Source organism: Pinus tabuliformis, chromosome 4_1, assembly GCF_031772625.1.
Source record: "Pinus tabuliformis cultivar Carrire ecotype Pingquan chromosome 4_1, CPIR1, whole genome shotgun sequence".
Lineage (NCBI taxonomy): Eukaryota > Viridiplantae > Streptophyta > Pinopsida > Pinales > Pinaceae > Pinus > Pinus tabuliformis.
Genome location: NC_142303.1, coordinates 49,045,472 through 49,065,467, shown reverse-complemented (window position 1 = coordinate 49,065,467; position 19,996 = coordinate 49,045,472).

Genomic DNA, 19,996 nt, shown 5'->3' with positions numbered 1-19,996 from the left:
TCATCAAGAGGAGATTTTAGAGGACATAGACCCTATCAAAGAGGTAGAGGTAGATATTTTGTGGTAAGATATTACACATGTAATAAAATTGGCCATAAATATGTTGATTGTCCATAAATATATCCTAGTCAGGGTAGCATACATATGACCAAACTGATATAGAAAGTGTACAATCCTCTACACTTGAAAATTCACCTGAAACCAGTGAATCCTTATTGATGAATATAACTTTATTAAAGTCTCCTAAATAAGTAAAGGAATATACAAAAAGGAAAACATTGTTCAAAACTGTTTGTAAATCAGGAGGAAAATGTTGTAAAGTCATTATTGATAGACAGAGTACTGATAACCTAGGATCCATAGAAATGGTAGAAAAGTTAAATTTAAGGAAAATTAAACATCCTACTCCCTACAAAGTCTCATGGTTGCAAAAGGGACATCATATACTAGTTAATGAGCAATGTGAAGTGGAGTTTCAAATAGGATGCTATAAATATAAATTTCTTTATGATGTTATGCCTATGGATGTGTGTCATATTCTTCTTGGAAGAACTTGCCAATATCACAGGAAACCAATACACGATGGAAGGAGAAATACCAATACTTTTGAAAAGGATGGAGAAAAGCATGTACTCTTTCCTTTGAAGAATGAAAAACCACGAGTAGAAGACCAATCCAAGGTAATGCTAATTAGTGGAAAAGAGTTCCTTCAAGAAATCAAGCATGAGGAGATAAATTTTGCTTTGATTGGTAAGCCAAAGGTAGTCCTCACAAGCACAAATCTGAATGACCTTCCAAAAGAAATTAAAAATATGTTGAATGAATTCATTGATATTGTAGTGGATGACTTACCTGATAAGTTGCCTCCCATTAGAAGTATCAACCATCATATTGATCTCATTATAGGTGCCTACCTTTCAAACAAAGAAACCCACAAAATGACTCCAAGGGAGAATGGAGAGATTAAAAATAAAGTGCAAGAATTGTTGGATAAGGGTCTCATCTGAGAAAGATTAAGTCTGTGTGTTGTTCCAACAATGTTAACTCCAAAGAAGGATGGCATATGGAGAATGTGTATAGATTCTCAAGCAATCAAAAAAATCACAATTAGGTACAAGTTTACATTGCCTCGTATTGATGATCTCATAGATTGCTTAAGTGGTGCTGCATATTTTCCTAAAAGAGATTTTAAAAGTGGATATCATCAGATCAGAATCAAAGAAGGTGATGAATGGAAAATGACATTTAAAACTAATAATGGATTATATCAATGGTTGGTAATGCCCTTCAGACTTACCATTTCTCCTAGTACCTTTATGAGGTTAATGAATGAGTTCTTAAAATAATTCATTGGAAAATTTGTCATAGTTTATCTTGATGATATCTTAATTTACAGTTAGTCAAAAGAAGAGCACTTAAGACATCTTAAGATGGTTTTAAAGAAGTTACAATAGGTAAAATTGTTAATAAATTTAAAGAAGTGTAGTTTCATGAAAGCATAATTATTGTGCTTGGGTTTTGTGATGTCAAAGGAAGGCTTAAACATGGATCAATAGAAAGTGAAGGCCATAATCAATTGGCCAACCCTAAGAATCATTTCAGAGGTAAGAAGTTTTCATGGATTGGAAAGTTTCTATAGAAAATTTATCAAAAATTTCAGTGGTATATGTGCTCCAATTGTAGAAACCATCAAAGAAAGAAATCAACCATTCCATTGGACAAAAGCAGCTGATAAAAGTTTCAAATTATTAAAGGAAAATATTACTGAACAACCTATTTTAGCATTGCCATATTTCAACAATTTGTTTTAGGTTGTGACTGATGTGAGTGGAACTACAATAGGAGTTTTTCTAAGTCAAGAAAGAAGACTAGTCACCTATTACAGGTAAAAACTCAATGAAACCAAAAAAAATTACTCTTCTTATGATAAATAATTATATGTGATTCAAGCATAAAAGTGGGTAGTCAAATAAAATAGCATATGCACTAAGCAAGATCAATTTAATTATGGAAGAATTCCAAGTGAATGCCTTAGGATTTCATGAGCTAAAAGATATGTATAAAGATGATCCAGATTTCAAAGAACATTATGCAACTCGTGAAAATCTTGTAAGTAGAGATAGAACTCCATTATTAGATTACATGATCCAGAAAGGACTTATGTGCAAAGGAAGACAATTATGCATTCCAAAATGTTGAATGAGAGAAAATGTATTAAAAGAAAAACATAGTGGAGGCTTAGCAGGTCATTTTGGGCAAGATAAAACTCGAACAAAATTACAATCATTCTACTATTGGCCTTGCATGCAAGTATATGCAAAAATATTTGCTGAAAGATGTAGGATATGTCAATGTGAAAAGGATGAAGTTAGAACATTGGACTATATCAACCCTTACCAATATCAAATCAACCACGGGACTCTATAAGCATGGATTTTGTATTAGGATTGCCCAAAACACAAAGAGGAAGTGACTCAATATGTTTTGTTGTTAACAGATTCTAAAAAATGGTAAACTTTATATCCTGTAAAATGACAAATGATGCAACTAATATATCAAACTTGTTCTTCAAATAAATAGTTAGATTGCATGGATTACCTACAAGTATTATTTCTGATAGAGATACCAAGTTTGTGGATCATTTTTGGAGAACTATATGGAAAGCGTTAGAAACCAATCTCAGCTTTAGTTCAACATATCATCCCCAGACTAATGGTTTAGACAAAGGTGGTAAATATAGAAGTCTTAGAAATATCTTTAGGAGTTTGGTAAGTGAAAATCCCACACAATGGGATCACGTACTTGCTCAGCAGAATTTACATATAACGACTCACCTAATAGAAGCACAATATTAAATTCATTCCAAATAATTTATGGAATGCATCCAAGGGAAATTTATGAGTTAAGGAACATTGGAAAACAAGAATTTAGAAGTATAGATGGTGAAGGTTTTGCAGCCAATATGCAGGAAATATAGGACTGACTCAAGCAACAATTACAAGAAAACAAAAAGTATAATCGAATGGTAGATTCCAAAAGAAGACAACTAGATTTTGAAGTTGGGAACTTGGTTATGGCACATCTTTGGAAAGAAAGATTTCCTAAAGGGGAATATAATAAGTTAAAACTGAAAAAGATCAAACCATGCAAAATTTTGACAAAATTTTCCTCGAATGCTTATGAAATAGAACCACCCAAAGGCTTTGGAATCTCACTAATATTTAATGTTTCAGATCTATACCACTTTAAGGAACCAATAAATGATTCTACAGATGAACCTGCTAGAGATAAAGTTCAGTGGGAGAAGCAACTATCTCCAGCACCAACAAAGCAGATTGAATCAATCATCGATAAAAGGGTGGCTAAAAGGAACAGGAATAAAGAGTATTTTCAATACTTTGTTAAATGGAAGAATCAACCAGTCGAAGATGCTATTTGGATGACAAAAATACAGATTTAAAAATATGGTACCAGTATTGATGAACTCCAGAAGAAAAACATATGAATGTATATTCCCCCCCTCGTTAGTATGATGTAGGAGCATCTCCTATTTTGTATTTTTTTATTTTTTTTATTTAATTTGGAGAATCTTATAAAATTCTAGATTTTGTGGAGACTTCTAGAATTTGCTGGAGATTAATTAGTTAGGATAGATTCCTTCTAGAATTGAGAGGATTTATCTCAACTTCCTCCAAATATCTAGGAATGAGTTATCTCTTTGAGGAATTCAAGAGTTTTCCTCCTTTAGAATAAATAGCCATGTAATTCATTTGCAAATCCAAGTTTTTGGAGAAATTAATTAATGAATATTGTGTTTGTTTATTACTTTCCTCTTGGCTCTCAATCAAAATTTGTTTGGGAATGAATAATTGATAGAATATCCCTATAAAGAATTAATATATTTTCTTGCTTTGGTATGGGAGAATATGGGACATCTTGAAGAGACCTTGGAAAACACCCAGAAGCTTCTTGAGGAACTAGTGAGAATATCTGGTACTTTATGTAGAAATACCTCCTTATACGAAAATTATGGTCAAAGCAGCAAACCATTCTTGAAAAGGGTCCATGTCATTCTATAGTCAAAGTACCCATGGGAAGTGGAGGAAGGACAGGGAAGAGGAGATAATATCTTTGCACTTGGATCTGAATTGGAACAAACAAAATCAGTCATAGACCTTCATAACTTGGAGGAATTAGATACATGTATCTCCGAGGTGGGGCAGCCAGAATGAAAGAAACTCAGTTGGGATCTGAAGCCATCCATGATTGCATTGATACAACCCAAACTTTGGGAACATACTTGCGAAGAAGTCAGGTTCACAGTTTCTTCTTGTCTCAGTAAGATCATAACTTTAACATCATCACTATTGCCTTACAATAATAATATCACGAGGGAGATATTGTAGTTGATAGTAGAAGCCCTTCAAGGTTTGAACAACATCATTCTTCCTACCTTTCAAAAGTGGCACAGAATCTTAGAACTCATGACAGAGTTCAACTTTGGCACCTTCATGCTGAATCTGGAATGTGAGGACTTGATCTTTTAGGTGTTCTAGAAATTTTACAACAACATTACATCATCTAATCTAGACAGTGTCAAAACAAACATGCAAAAGATCATGTCCTTGTTTTTAGAAGGAGATGCTGAAATTTGCAAGATACTAAGATCCAAATTGTTGACCGTTTGGAGAAAGGAACTAATTGTATCACCATCCTCCTATGATCTAGTGCAGAAGTTGGTAATGCGAAACATAAAATTGCTTAGAAGGGTGTTGTCTAAGAAGGAGCTTAAAATAATTGATGGAGGAAGAAAGAATAAAGGTATTAAAACCCACAGAAAGAATGAAATAAGAAGGAAAGGACTATGCTTTAGATGAAAGGGACCTTGGGCACTTAACCATTCATGTCTAGGTGATAGGAAGGAGGTAATGAGAACGTAACAAGAGGAGATTCCTTCAGATCATGAGGAGTCTTCTATAATTGATTTTTAGGATGGTGAGCAGCAACATGATATTATTCATGGAGACTTGCAGGATGACAAGCATTTGGAAGAGAATGAGGAAATTCTTCCTAATGGTATTGATGAGGTAGAATCCTATACAATGGAGTGCATAGATCTCCAGGGGGATGCCCATAAATATTATGAGTAGCCAAGTATAGATAACAATCCACCAGTGCACCTATGTTTGACAATTGGAGAAGATGAACAACATATTGTCTTCACAAATAGCAGAGGCTAGGGAAACTTGAGTGAGGATACAACAATAGTGAACCAACATGATGATCATGATCACGAGGAGCAGAATGACAAACATAATTTGCAAAATGAACCATTCCTAGAGAGTCGGTCAAAGGCTGAAGTTGAGGTTGTGGTTGTGGGGCGTCCGGTGTGTTATCACTTAGAGGAAACCCAATTGTGGGAAAACCTCTACGATAACCTTGAACCTTTTTGAGGTTGAAATCTAGCCCTTCAACCCAGAGAGGGATCTATCCGTAAAACACAACTACTCTAGGTCATTGTAGTAGTAGCCTTTACAACTTAATCTCCGTGGCTAGATTTAGTTTGTAGGATCAAATTTCGTTGGGATGTATATAAAACACACCAATGGGAATGGAGTAATGTTTTATCAAATGATGCTACATATCTAATGAGAAGGACACAAAAAGAAGGGTAGCAATAAATCCTTTGGTAATTTGAGAAATTTAGAAGAAGAATATTGAAAAGAAAACATAATTATAGTTGATAGAAGAAATAAGTACTAATGACTAAGAAATATGAGAATGAGCATGAATGAATTCCAATCTTAGATACTAAAATTTTCCAGACATGAAGAAGATGCTTCTTAAATTGAGAAATAACAGATAGGGAACTACAACACATGAATTTTCTGCAAATGCTTATCAAACTGTAATATATTTATGATCTTCTCAAATACACCAGCATGATAATGTTTTTACAATAAAAGCAAACCCGTTTCCCTTCTTCAGAAATTGTCTTTATAGACATTACATCAACTGATCACATCATTATAGTTTCAATCTTAATTACAATAATACAAAAATATTAAAATATTCTAAGTTCATGCATATGGAAAATATCTTTAATTACATAAAGTTTTTCTAAAATAAAATATCTGCTGGAATATATGCTAACATATAGGCAAAGAAAATTATCTTTAGAATATCTTCCTCCAAAATAGAAACAAGTCCCTGACTAATAGAAATGAATACTTGTTGTAAAATAGGTCCCTCTGCAAACATGTTCAATCTTTCACCAAAACTGTTTTTATGTTCTCATTCTCTTCCCTCGGGCTTCCTGGTGAAATTTGTTGATACTACCACTGTCATCTTTTTTGTTTTTCTGAATTGAAGATTTTTCTAACAGGCTGACTTTTGGCATTTCCTTTCTTCATGTTGTTAGAATTCACTGATAGTGGGAACATTAACTTTTTCACTTGTCAAAATTTCACTGACAACGGAGATGTCAACGCTCCTCAAAATCTTTAAAAACAGAGATGTCATTGCTCCCTGATTCTTTAAAAATTGCTGACAGACTGAATGTTAAATTCTCCCTTCTATGCTATATATAAAAACATTGTTAAGCATACTATCAACGTGTTGACATGGAAAATGTGTGCAATGCCAACAAGGGGAACTAACCCGATTGCAAGCCCCAATTAGACCTACTTTCGTTTGAAATGGCTAGCTCCGACAGGTTTTAAGGAACCCTGTACATTGTTTGAACAAGTTGAAATATTGCTTCTAGGAGGAAGACTTCAATTAAATCAACAAAAACAAAACAACTAAATTCTATGTATTAAATCCTATCTAAACTACTTCTAACTACTCTAATCTAGTCCTAGCTATCCTAATCTATCATGCAGAAGCATAATACAGAGGTTTAAACATCATATATATGTTCGGTAGGAGCATGATAAAGAATATTAAACATCATGTATAGATTCAAGTCCAAATGAATCAATCACTAAATTCACAACTGGACAAGACTGTATTAAAGCTAAATTGCAATCCAATCACTGATATAGGAATCCAAATTCTTTTATGAAATTAAACTTGCAAATGATATTTAACTTAGTTTCAAATCAAAGATCATTCACAAGTTAACCATGAAACTAAATCAAATTCAATTTAACAAGACTAATAATGAACTGTAAGTCATCAATATGCATAAATACAAATCACATTTACATTCATGCCAGCAACAACACTCTGATCCAAAACATATAAAAGAACAATTAAATAAGTCTGAAACTAAAGGCTCCTTTTTCCCCAAAACAGTCCTCCTTATTCACAATAAATCAAAACTGTTCTTCTCAAAAATAAAAATCCCTTTCTCCTCTTCGGAGGTAATACTTATGCAAATGCCCCATGACTCTAGGTCTACCTTACCTCTTCATCTTCCCACTGTTTCAGATATGCAAATTGAGTACACAGAGGTAGGATTGTCAGCATGACCGCTGGCACATAGAAAGCATAATGGCCGGATCGATTCCTTTCCTGAGGAAGAGAATAGATGTTGGTGAAAAGGGTGATTGTCTGTTGCCTTCCCATAATGAATACTAGGACAGCTCTGCTTATAGAATGTACAGGAAACGCGTGGGGTTCCGACCCGGAATGCTTGTGGCCAGACCCTTAAATGCAGCGCTTCTGCATACATGGCCCTTCGAATCCCCTCCTGCGTCCTTTGCTTCTCACCTGCAAGGATAGCTATCATTAGCTTGATGATTGTGAACAATAGAACAAAAATGCTCAATCAAATGTAACGCTACCTTCATTCATTTTATAAAACTATGGAACAAGTGTGAAAAGGATTTATGCCTGATACACAGTCAACATACAATTTCCCGCTCAACCCATAGGCTTGGCACAGTTTTTGAGGGCTTCCTTTCATCGCAATCAGGTATCGGCCCCTTCTCAGGTCACAGGACCCATGCCTTCCACTGCCCCGATGCGCAATTGCACTATCGGGACTCCACAGGCCTGCTTTTTTCACTGAAAACCCGATCCTTTGTAATTTTGAAAAATTTGGAAAACATACGAAAACACAGGAAATCCCGCCCCATTCGCTCAAATCAAACCTCAAATTTTATATGTTGGAGCCTATAAATATTGCCGGGTCCGGCCTATCGCATATCGCAATATGCACAAGCCTGGGGCTCCACCGATCACGATATGCGATAAGGCTTCAGACCCGAAAATATATAAATTGTATTTGATAGCTCGGCGGGTCTGCTATATCACTGCGCGTGTTATGTATAAGGCCCAGGCTCTGCCGATATGTGATATGTGATATGTGATTGGGGCCGGACCCGACAATGTATACAATGCGGTTCATAGTGCCGACGGGTCCGGAGGCCAGGGGTGCACCATATATACATAAACCTTGGACTTAGGTCGATTGCGATATGTGACGGGCTTTCAGACCCGACAATATATATATTGTGGTTCATAACATCGTCGGGTTCGGGGCCTTATGGCATGCATTACGCACCCAGGATGAATGCGATAAGCGAAAGAGGGAGGATATACGTATTTTGCGAAGGGTTTCCTTTGTAAAGGGATTATAACGGGACAATGATGCGATGAAGGGTTTTGGAAGCTAGGAAAACCCCGATGAGCATATGAATGAAGGGCTTACCAAGGTTATATGTGAGGGGTTTGTTGAGGGGCTTTCACCATTTGTGAATGGAAGATTCAGCTCTTCATAGATTTAAAATCACTGGGATGAAAGGGATCATTCAGAGAGATGATAGATCAGACTTATAGGGGGCCCATTCAAAATTTGGTATCAGAGCATGTTTTAATAGGGTGGTAGTTGTGGCCACAACACAACGATAAAGGAAAAAACTCTATTTCTTAAGTTCATAACCAAAAATTTTAAAATGACCCCAAGCCTCCTAGCCGAGGGTGTTGGCTACTTTAAGAAGCACATCCACCTTCTCTAACCTTTGTTTCTTGCTTTGTCTTGTCTCCATAGGACCTCTTCTTATAGTTTCTTTGTCTCTAATCTTCTTAGAGCCTACAACCTTATTTCTATTGATGATAAGGTCCTTCAATGGAAGATTATCCACATCAATTACCTCTTTGGCCAAATCTGGGTTGTTTTTGTTGGTCAATAATTGTCATTGATGAAATATAAGCATGCTCGATAGATGTTTCACTAGTGGACGATTATAATTGTTAACACACCTGATGACACATATCATATTAAAAAATGTTAAATCAGAGAAATATCATACCGGTGTTTTTATTGTGTGTCACCACTCAAAACCTCTGATCTCCAATATGCGATATGGACCTTCAATCTTCATAATGTGATTTGAACCTTCGATCTTCGACATGTGATATGGAACTTTGCTCTTCGATATGAGATTTGGACCTTTGATCTCTGATATGTGATAGGGACCTCCAATCTCCAATATGCAATAACCTCCAATTTGCTCTGACTTCCAATACGTGGACCCAACCTGTTTTAATAACGATTTAATTATAAAATCACATCCACCACTTTATTAGAACTTTTTAAATGGTAGCTATGATAAGACCCTTCGATAAGACCTAATGTATGATTGCCGATATGGTTGTGGGCCCGATTGGCTTTATCATAACATTTTAATATAATATTGCGTCTAGAACTTTCCTGTATCGCAAGTTTTGCACGCTGTGTCATGTTATAGCTTCCGATACCCAAACCTCTGATACCCATCCATGTCATGTCGACCTACCTCCAAGGTCACATCCCTTCATTTTCATAACATAATGTGTATAAATAAAACCGTAAACCTTCATTTCTATCATCCAACTCAATCATCCATCATAGAGAGTAAGATATAGTTCACAACTCGTGAACTTAAAAGAATAAAGGAAAGGATACTTTATGAGTTGTAGATGGGTTCTATGACAGATGATGGGTATTAAAGCATATTTTTGGAGCTGTTGAGATATGTGCCTTACCTCAGGGAGGAGAAGGCCAAGGTTCAGAGATTCATCAGTGGACTGCCAGTTGCATACAGAGACCGGATTGAGTTCGATGAGCCTAGATCATTGGAGGAGGCCATCCGAAAGTTGAAGCATTGTTATGAGCAGTCAAAACGCAAAGTTGAGCCTAAGTATGACTTGAAAAGAAATGAGAAAGCTAAAGGAAAATGACCACCAGAGAGAGGAAGACCTCAAGATGCAAGTGAGAAAGAAAATGTAGTTCCATAGAAGATATTCAATAAAATTGAGAAGGGACGTGGAGAGCAACATGCTAGAGGTGGTTGTAGGGAACCATTGCAATGTTGGATATGTGGTAAGGAACATCATAAGAGGGATTGTTTGCAGTATTAGAGTGGTGGTAGACCCAAGATCTATAGTTCTTAGGAGGCGCACACAGTGGGTGATGTTGGTCATAGCATTCCTCGGATCTATGCAGTTGTGGACAACAAGCATGCAGATCATCAAGCATCGATCATTGAGATGGACGGTGTTATCACCCAAAAATTCTCAAAACTTCATTGTGTCAACTCTACTTTTTGTCATGATTTCAAGGAGGTCTAAAGGTCATTTTAGTCTTCATAAAAGGGTAAGTGATAGGGTTTGAAGTCTTAAAATGTCATCTTTCATTTCCAAATAAAGTCCTTTAGGTTCACTTCATGGTCAAAAAGGTCACATTTTCCATTTAGAAGTCATTCCATTAAGTTTAGGGTTAAATTTTTGCAATCATACAGGAATCCACAGTTTTATAGCGCAACTAGTTCAAAAAAGGTGATTTGTGCTACGAAACTGTTGTGTATGCTCTTTTTTCTGTTTTTAGTAGTCAACTTCCAAGGGGGTTCCTGAGTAATCGAAAACTCATTTTTGAGAATGGAAATAGGTTTTTCTTCCTAACATACTTAGCTACAAAAACCTTTCTCATTTTCGTTAAATTCATTATGAGGTGGGATAAATTGATGACCCAAATTGCGCTACAAAACTGCTGAAAGTCATTGAGAGAAAAACTATGTTTTCTAGTTTTAGTAGTTCACTTCATGATCAGTTTCTGGACAAATTCAAAAGTATTTTATAATTATGAAAGAGGTTTCCCTTCATAAAATATCCATATACAATAACCTCTCTCACTTTCCTCAAACGTGTTACTAGTTGAGAGAAACAAGGCTTTCTTTGAAGCCATATTTTCAGAAATCGGAATTTTCTAGTTGTACACATGTTGTTCAAAGACAGTTTCTGACAGTTAGGTCACATATCAACAGGGTTGGTAACAATGTTGGAGGCATGATAAAGGTCGAAGACGTGGATTATTAGCTTTCAAATAATGTATTTAAGTCTTAGATAAGGGTTTTGAAACCTGTTTTAGGAGTTTCACTCCTATTTGTATTAGGACTCCTAAAAGACAGTTAGCTATCAGCCTGTAAATAAGAGTTTGTTTTATGGGTAGATAGGTGTCAATTTTAGAAATTCAAATTCTCCTAAGGATGGAACATAGAATCCAAGGTTGTAAAGACTCTATATGAAGCATGAGGTCGAATTCCTCAGGGTTGGCATTTGTATTAGCAAAAGAAGCCGTGTTATGGGAGCAGACTGTGTGTTTTTCAACTTAATACAGAGATCAATTTTACTACTCAAGATTCACAAGGGGTTTATGTGTTAGATGTTTCTATGGAATTTTCCAATTACTTATTTGTAGTGGTATGAGCATATGTTACTTAGAATTCATTGGAAAATTCTCTAACTTCCTTCACATGCTTGTAGACTGTGTTTATTCACTGTGTTACTGTTTCACTTATAAACCTAAACTCCAAGTGCCTTGATTTCCATGTTTAGCTAATTATGACGTTTTGTTGAAGACTATTTTGACTCCATGACCCAATAGATGTTTGCTAATCTGTAATTCAACCAGTTATACATTTTTGTCCATTTTTATGTAAATGCTAGGAAGGGACTGATATGTACAAAGGCAGTTTATCTTTTTTGAAGCTGAGATTTCTTAGTGTACTTCAGTGAGCTTTATATTTTATCTTTGATATGTTTTACTTCCATAGTATTAACGCTTATTACTCAGAATTCATGGAGGAACATGCTCTGACTTCATTTAAGTGTTAAACTATGGTGAATCGAGTTTTTGGGTCCTATCTTTGGATGTTTTTCTTTAATGTTTTAATACTTATTACTCATAATTCATGGTTATTCATGCTCTAACTTCCTTTAAGTATTAAACTTTGATGAATCACTTTTAATACTTTCCTTTTGAATACCTTGATGTATCATTACTCAGAATTCATGCCCACATGCTCTGACTTCTATGAACTTCAAGTTATTGAGACTTTCCTGAGTTCGTTACTCTTTCATTGAAGTATATACAAGCCTCAGTTTTATAAGAAGAGCTATTTGTTATCTTTATCTCTGTCACTGACTCAGCCCGATGGTAGCAAGTTGCCATCTTTCAACCTATAAACATATAAAATCACAAACCATAGAGTTAGCCATCTATCTATATATTTAATCAAAATCATTAACCCTTAAGAGAGCCCTTTTAGGTTGAGGAGGCTAACCCTCAGCCAAAAGATTGGTTTGAAATAGTTACACTGAGATTGACTTGATGAGCAGCCTATCAGGGTCAGATTTTGTGACAAAAGACGGTAAGCTTTTTGATCAAGTTGTTTCTATTTTGATTGATCTTGGATCTAACTATAGTTATATTAATCCTGATCTAGAGGATAAGTGTGGTTTGAGAAAAGAAGTGCATGCAAAATCTTGGTTGGTACAATTGGCTACAGGTACAAAGAAGTGAGTTCACCATTAGGTAAGAGCTTGTGCATTTGAGCTAACTGGTATGCATACAACAAGACATTTGAATGTATTTCCATTGGGATCATATAATATGCTTTTGGGTATGGATTGGCTATACCTTCACAGAACCAAAGTGGATTTCTTCGGCAAGGCTATTGAGTGTGTGGATTATAGTGGGGAAAAAAGGACTTTGCAGGGGAAGAGGAAGCCTACATTAGTTAGGATGGTTACTACTATGCAGGCTAAGTGTAGTTGTAGAAAATGTTGTGTGATGTTTGTAGTACATGTTTCTAGTAACAAGGGTAATGAGGTTGAGGATGCCGATGTGTTTAGCAGGTACCCAATTTTGCAGTAGTTTCAAGATGTATTCCTTGAGGACATTATAGATTTTCCACCTCATAGGGAGGTAGAATTTTCTATTGAGTTGGTGCTAGGTGTAGCCCCAACATCAAAAGCACTATACAAGATGAGCACACCTTATTCGATTGAGTTAAAGTTGTATTTGAAAGAAATGTTGGACAAGGGGTACATTAGGTCAAGTATATTTCCTTGGGGTGCACCAGTCTTGTTTGTGAAGAAGAAATATGGTACTCTTAGATTGTTCATTGATTACAGGTACCCATTGTCGAGGATTGATGTTTTGTTCGATCAGTTGAAGGGAGCAACAATGTTCTCTAAGTTCGACTTGAGACCGAGATACCATTAGGCACACATCAAGGAAGAGGATATCTTCAAGACTACGTTCAAGACCAGGTATGGGAATTATGAGTTTGTTATTGTTCCATTCGGTTTGACTAATGCTTCAGCTACATTTATGTGTTTGATGAATAGTGTGTTACGTACTTATCTGGACAAGTTTGTTATTTTATTCATTGATGACATACTGGTATATTCTAAGAATGAGGAAGAACATGTGGAGCATTTAGCAACAATGTTGAGATTTCTAAGAGAGCATAAATTGTATGCTAAACTTAGCAAGTGTAGCTTCTTTCAAACTGAGATACATTATTTGGGGCTTGTTGTCTCCAAGGATGGCATAAGAGTGGATCTAGGAAAGATAAGGGCCATCATGGAGTGGGCAGCTCCTAAGAATGTGGATGAGGTGAGATCATTTATGGGATTAGTAGGTTACTACAAGAGGTTCATCAAGAACTTCTCATGCATTGCATATCCTATCACAACATTGCAATGGAAGGGTAACAAGTTCGAATGGACAGAAGAATGTGAGGCTAGTTTTGAGAAAGTTAAGTAGTTGTTGACACATGCACCAATGATAAATATTGCGGATACAAATAGGGAGTTTGTAGTATGTACAAATGATTGCAAGAGAGGACTTGGTGGAGTTCTCATGCAAGAAGGGCAGGTAGTGTGCTATGAGTCATGAAAACTAAATGAGCACAAGAATAAATACCTGACACATGATATTGAGCTAGCAATAATTATACATGCATTGAAGATGTGGAGACACTATCTTCTTGGCAGGAGGTTTACATTGATGAGTGATCATAGTGGGTTAAGGTATTTATTTGATCAGTCGAATCTGAATGCTAGGCAAGCTAGATGGTTGGATACACTTAGTGAGTTCAACTTTGAGATCAGATACATCAAAGGGAAGGAGAACTGGGTTTCAGATGCTCTTAGTAGGAAGGTACATGTAAATCATATAGAAGCTATGAGATCTTATGGGATAGAGTTACAAGATAGGGTCTTATAAGTAGGACAATGGGATGAAAAATACATGGAGATTATGCATAGATTACAACAAAGTGCAGGTACAAATATAGGTACATGTATAGGTACAGGTACAAGTACATGTGATCAGGATGATGACTATCATCTCACAACAGATGGTTTGCTGAGATTTAGATACAAGATCTATGTGCCAAATTTCAGTGAGCTCAAGAAGCTTATCTTGAGGGAGTTTGATGCCAAGCCATACTCGGGTCATCCAAGATATCAAAAGACATTGAAGACGGTAAATAAGTTCTACTACTGGCTGAATATGAAGAAGGAAGTGGCAGAGTTCATGGCTATATGTTTAGATTGTCAGTAGGTCAAGGTGAAATGTAAGCATCCAGGTGGCTTACTACAACCTATAATGATTCCGGAATGGAAATGGGAGGTCATTTCCATGGATTTCATTACAGGTCTTCCAAGGACAGTGAGGCAACATGACTCTATTATGGTCATCATTGACAAGTTGAGCAAGGTAGCTCACTTCATTCCAGTAAAGACTACATATTCAGCAAGTGAGGTAGCATAGCTGTTCATCAAAAAGATAGTGAGACTGCATGGTGTTCCAAAGAAGGTTGTGTTAGATAGGGATGCGAAGTTCACTTCCAAATTTTTAAGGAGATATTTGCAGGTTTGGGTACAAAGTTGGCCTTCAGCACAACTTATCATCTGTAGACAAACGAAAAGACAGAGAGGGTCAACAAGATCTTAGAGGATAAGTTGAGGATGTATGTGATGCACTAGCAGAAGAAATGGGAGGAGTATCTTCCATTGGTTGAGTTTGAATACAACAATGGTTCTCAAGAGTCATTGAGGATGGGTCCTTTCAAGACACTATATGGGTGGAGTTGTAACACTCCCATCAACTGGAGTGATCTAGTGAATAGGGTACTTATTGGACCGACATGTTGGCAGACATGAAGTATGAAATGCAAGTTATAAATAAGAATATAAAGGAAACACATGATAGATAGAATATTTATGTGGATCAACATAGGGTATTCAAGGAGTTTTAGGTTGGGGAGCATGTGTATTTATGCATCAAGCCCAAGAAAATATCTTTGAGGATTGGTTCATGTGCCAAGTTGTCACCACAGTATTGCAGGCCTTTCAAGATCCTTGAGAGGATTGGACCAATGGCATATCGACTTGCACTGCCTCCAATAGTGAAAGTCCATGATGTTTACCATATTTCATTGCTTAGGAAGTATATAAAGTATGTTAATCATGTTATTGATTGGTCTGTATTGTAGGCGGAGGAAGAAGGAGAGTTATAATTGGAACCTCAATGCATATTGCAATGGAAACATCTCATGCTCAGGAACAGAGCCATAGAGCAAGTTAAAGTGCATTGGAAGCACTTTGGGCCTGAAGAAGCTACATGGGAGATGATGGATTAGATGCAGGACTTGTATCCTTAATTGTTTGCTGGTTGAGGTAAATCAGTTTGGTTTGATGTTGGTATATGTTTGGCATATGTTTTGTTGATGTTTTGGTATATGTATTTATATGTATATGGATGTAAATACTGCCATGAGCTAAGTTATAAAGCTCCAATAAGCGGTATGAGTGTCATGTTATTATGATTATTATCTTGTCATGGTGTCATGATGTTTTGTTTTTGAGCATGTCTTTCATTGTAAATATTGCAATGAGCTAAGTTATAAATATCCATGTGAAGTATGTTTTCTTTTCAGTGGTTTTGCTGAGGTCTTGGTGTGGTCTAACACCAAGGAAGATGTTCCCCAAGGGAGAGGGTTCTCTAACAACCCTGGTGTTTGCTTTTCAGTGGTTTTGATGAGGTCTTGGTGTGGTCTAACACCGAGGAAGATGTTCCCCAAGGGAGAGGGTTCTCTAACAGCCCTAGTGAAAATTCTATGTAATAAAAGTTAATAAAGACAAAATAAGACCACGGGCAAGAGACACTTATTCCAAGCTAAATGTTGGGTAAAGATATCCTAGTGGGCATCACTCGATGTGTGTTTTGGCTAAGGAAAATTAGTAAAGGCTAAGGCAAAGACATTAAAAGGAAAAAATACATTTTTGGCACATTTATTTATGAAAATAAAGGAAAATAGGAGAAACTTAAGGTGAAAGGTCACTGGTTGCATGCAAGGAGGAAATTGAAGGAAAATAATCGAAAATGAAGAAAATAGAGGCCTCATTAATAAAAAGGCTTATGAGGATCAATGCGAAAGCTTTCGTTAACCTTTTTTCAGTTCAAGTTTGGAGCTCTCTCATTATTATCCCAATAGACATTTCCAAAGGTAAATGAGGTTCTCCCATAATGGTCCACCATTTATCCATCATTCATCCATCCCAGTTCACAAGAAAAATTAATATTTTTCAAGAAAAAACCCTACAATCTGTCTCACCTTGAAAAATTTCTTGAAAAACACACAGAGCACATCCTCTTAATTTTTACCAACCTACACTACTCCCTCATATCCCTAGCATCATCCTTCAAACCCTCTACATCATTTCTCATCATTCCCATGTAGTTAAAAGACCCTGAAAGCGAAGGAAAGGACTACTACAGGAAGAAAACATCCTCCTATAGTAGCCTATGCATAATCCTATTTGTTTCCCCTTTCCCATCAAGTAGAGGCGGTAATACCAACTCATGAGGCACTCTACCACTCCAAGCTGAACTCTTCACCAGTAGAAGCACCACCTTGGGCATCAACAAAGGACTTGCACACGTAGCAACAACAATAGTAAAATACCATGAGGGGCAGAGATGGTATACACAGGAACAAGAAGAACACAGCAAGGCAAATACCTTGGTGATAGTACAAAGGTCCAACACTCCAACATGCACATCCCTACATCAGTCGATCACGAGGTAGGCACATGTATGGAAACCTCTCACCTCCTTTCTTTGTGTAAAAAATGAAAAATGTATGAATGTCGAGAGAAGGTACTTTTATGAGCTGAAGGTGGTTAGTTAACTTGGCCACACTTGGTTAGTAAACAAAATGTGATTATGATCCCTCATGCAATGTGGATGTGTCACATCAGTCAAGAGAGGATCACAGAGATGTAGAAATTTCCCACTATAGATCAACAGATTATGCAATATACTAAAGCAAAATACAAGATCTACTTCTACAAAAAACTTGCGGAAGCTTAATCGATTTTGAGCAAGATCAAATAGAACACATATAATTGAGAATGAGAAATCAATCACACATGAACACAGAAGAATACTTTGGGGAAAGCCTTAGCTAAAAACCCTGATCTCTGTATTATCATACAAGTGGAAATATGTCCGGATTACACAAAGCATTAACTCATAAGCTATCCTGCTCTTAGTACAATCCCTCTACTGCTCATAGACAGTCAAAGGCTTCTCACAAACATTATCCTCTACCCTCCAAGCCTCCTATTTCCTTGCACAGTTTCTCCTAGGGTCCAATGCTGCCACCTGTGTGAATTTACCTCTCACACTGCTCACTAAACTCAGAAGTAACTGCGCAATACTGAAGGAGATAATTCCTTCTGCATGGATGAGTTTCCTATGTAGGAAAAATCCTCCAACTGATAGTACATTGTCCCTTCCTCTAATCTCAACTGGGTCTCTGACCGAACTGACATGCATGAGTTATTTATGAGAGAATATTCAGTTATCTAAAGTGCAGCAGTTACAGGCATGCATGCATTAACTAACTAAACTCACAATCAGTTCCACAAACTGTTGGAACTAATATAACTGGACTTAACTCAATTAACTGAGCTAACTAATTACAACTCAAAGTACAACTCATCCTGATCTCCTTTAATCAAGGGATAACTTCCTCAATCAATGGAGAAACTATTGCATGTCTCCACATAGACTTCATGTTTGATTTCCTACAACTAATTAACTCAAGATGAATTAATTAATTATTTTACAAACAACTGCTAAGATCAAATTCGAATTTTACTTCTCAATTTTAGTTCAGGGACTAACTAAAATTGGAATCTATCCCGAAATACTATTTATAGCAATGATATTTTTAGCATTTCCATTTTGCATTCCTTGTTGCTATGTCTAACACTGGTACTTGAAATGCTATTTATAGCATTTCTTGTTGCTATTTCCAACAAGAGAGTGGGTTTTGATTACGAGGGATGAGGGAATGATTACTATAGGTGGGGACAACAATGCAAAAGAGGAAACCTCGTGCCTCTTCCAAGTCATCATAGCGCTCCAAGCCCAAGATAAAAAATGGCATATATTGTACTTGGCCTCAAATTATCTTTCATTTACGCTCATTGCAAAAATATTTAAGGCGAGGACGATCTTGGGGATCCATCGAGGAGAGTCAAACCCTGATCTGCCATTTCTACAAGAGGAAGATACAAGAAGCTACAATAAGCTATAGAAATCTACAAGAAGCCTGCAAAAGCTATAGGAAGCTCGAGGAACTGCTACAGGAAGCTTGAAAGGGTGAAAGAACACCACCAAGGGTCGAATTGATCTCTAATTTGTCATATTTATCCCAGGCCATGTGGTAAAAGTAAGTGCATCCTCTCCCTCATCTTTCCATAACTTGTATGCTGGTGCACCCTAAAGTATATAGGAAATATCAGTCAAATTGTGGATTGCAAAAACTTTTCTGGCTATAGATTAGAGGGAATATAGAAAATTGTCATCCAATAGATATTTCAACCCTCTACTTACACTAAATTACAAATTAGAGCTATTACAGGAAGCAACCCTCCTTCACTTAGTTGAGAACAAAGAAAAGAGATGGGGGGAGGATTACATAGAAGGGAACCCTTAAACACTAACATAATTCATCTTCACCCTCCTGTATTAAACATTTTTAGAAGACATCAGTGGCTAGGATTATTTGAACTGTCAAGGGGATATGATGATGACATTGCATATGAATTTTCCATGGCCCTAAGATCTCATACAGAAGGACATTTTGATTGATCCTGGATCTAACTATAGTTATATTAATCCTGATTTGGTGGATAAGTGTGGTTTGAGAAAAAAAGTGCATGCAGAATCTTGGTTGGTATAGTTGGCTAAAGGTACAAAGAAGTGAGTTCACCAATGGGTAAGAGCTTGTGAATTTGAGCTAAATGGTATGCCTACAACAACACATTTGAATGTATTTCCATTGGGATCATATAGTATGCTTCTGGGTATGGATTGGATATACGTTCACAAAACCAAAGTGGATTGCTTCGACAAGGCCATTGAATATGTGGCTGACAGTGGGGAAAGAGGACTTTGTAGGGGAAGAAGAAGCCTACATCAATGAGGATGGTTACAGCTATGCAGGCTAAGTGTAGTTACAGAAAAGGTTGTGTGGTGTTTGCAGTACACATTTCTAGTGAAAAGGGTAGGGAGATTGAGTATGTTGATGTGTTGAGCAGGTACCCAATTTTGTAGAAGTTTTAGTATGTATTCTATGAGGACATTATAAAGTTTCCACCTCAAAGGGAGGTAGAATTTTCTATTGAGTTGGTGCCAAGG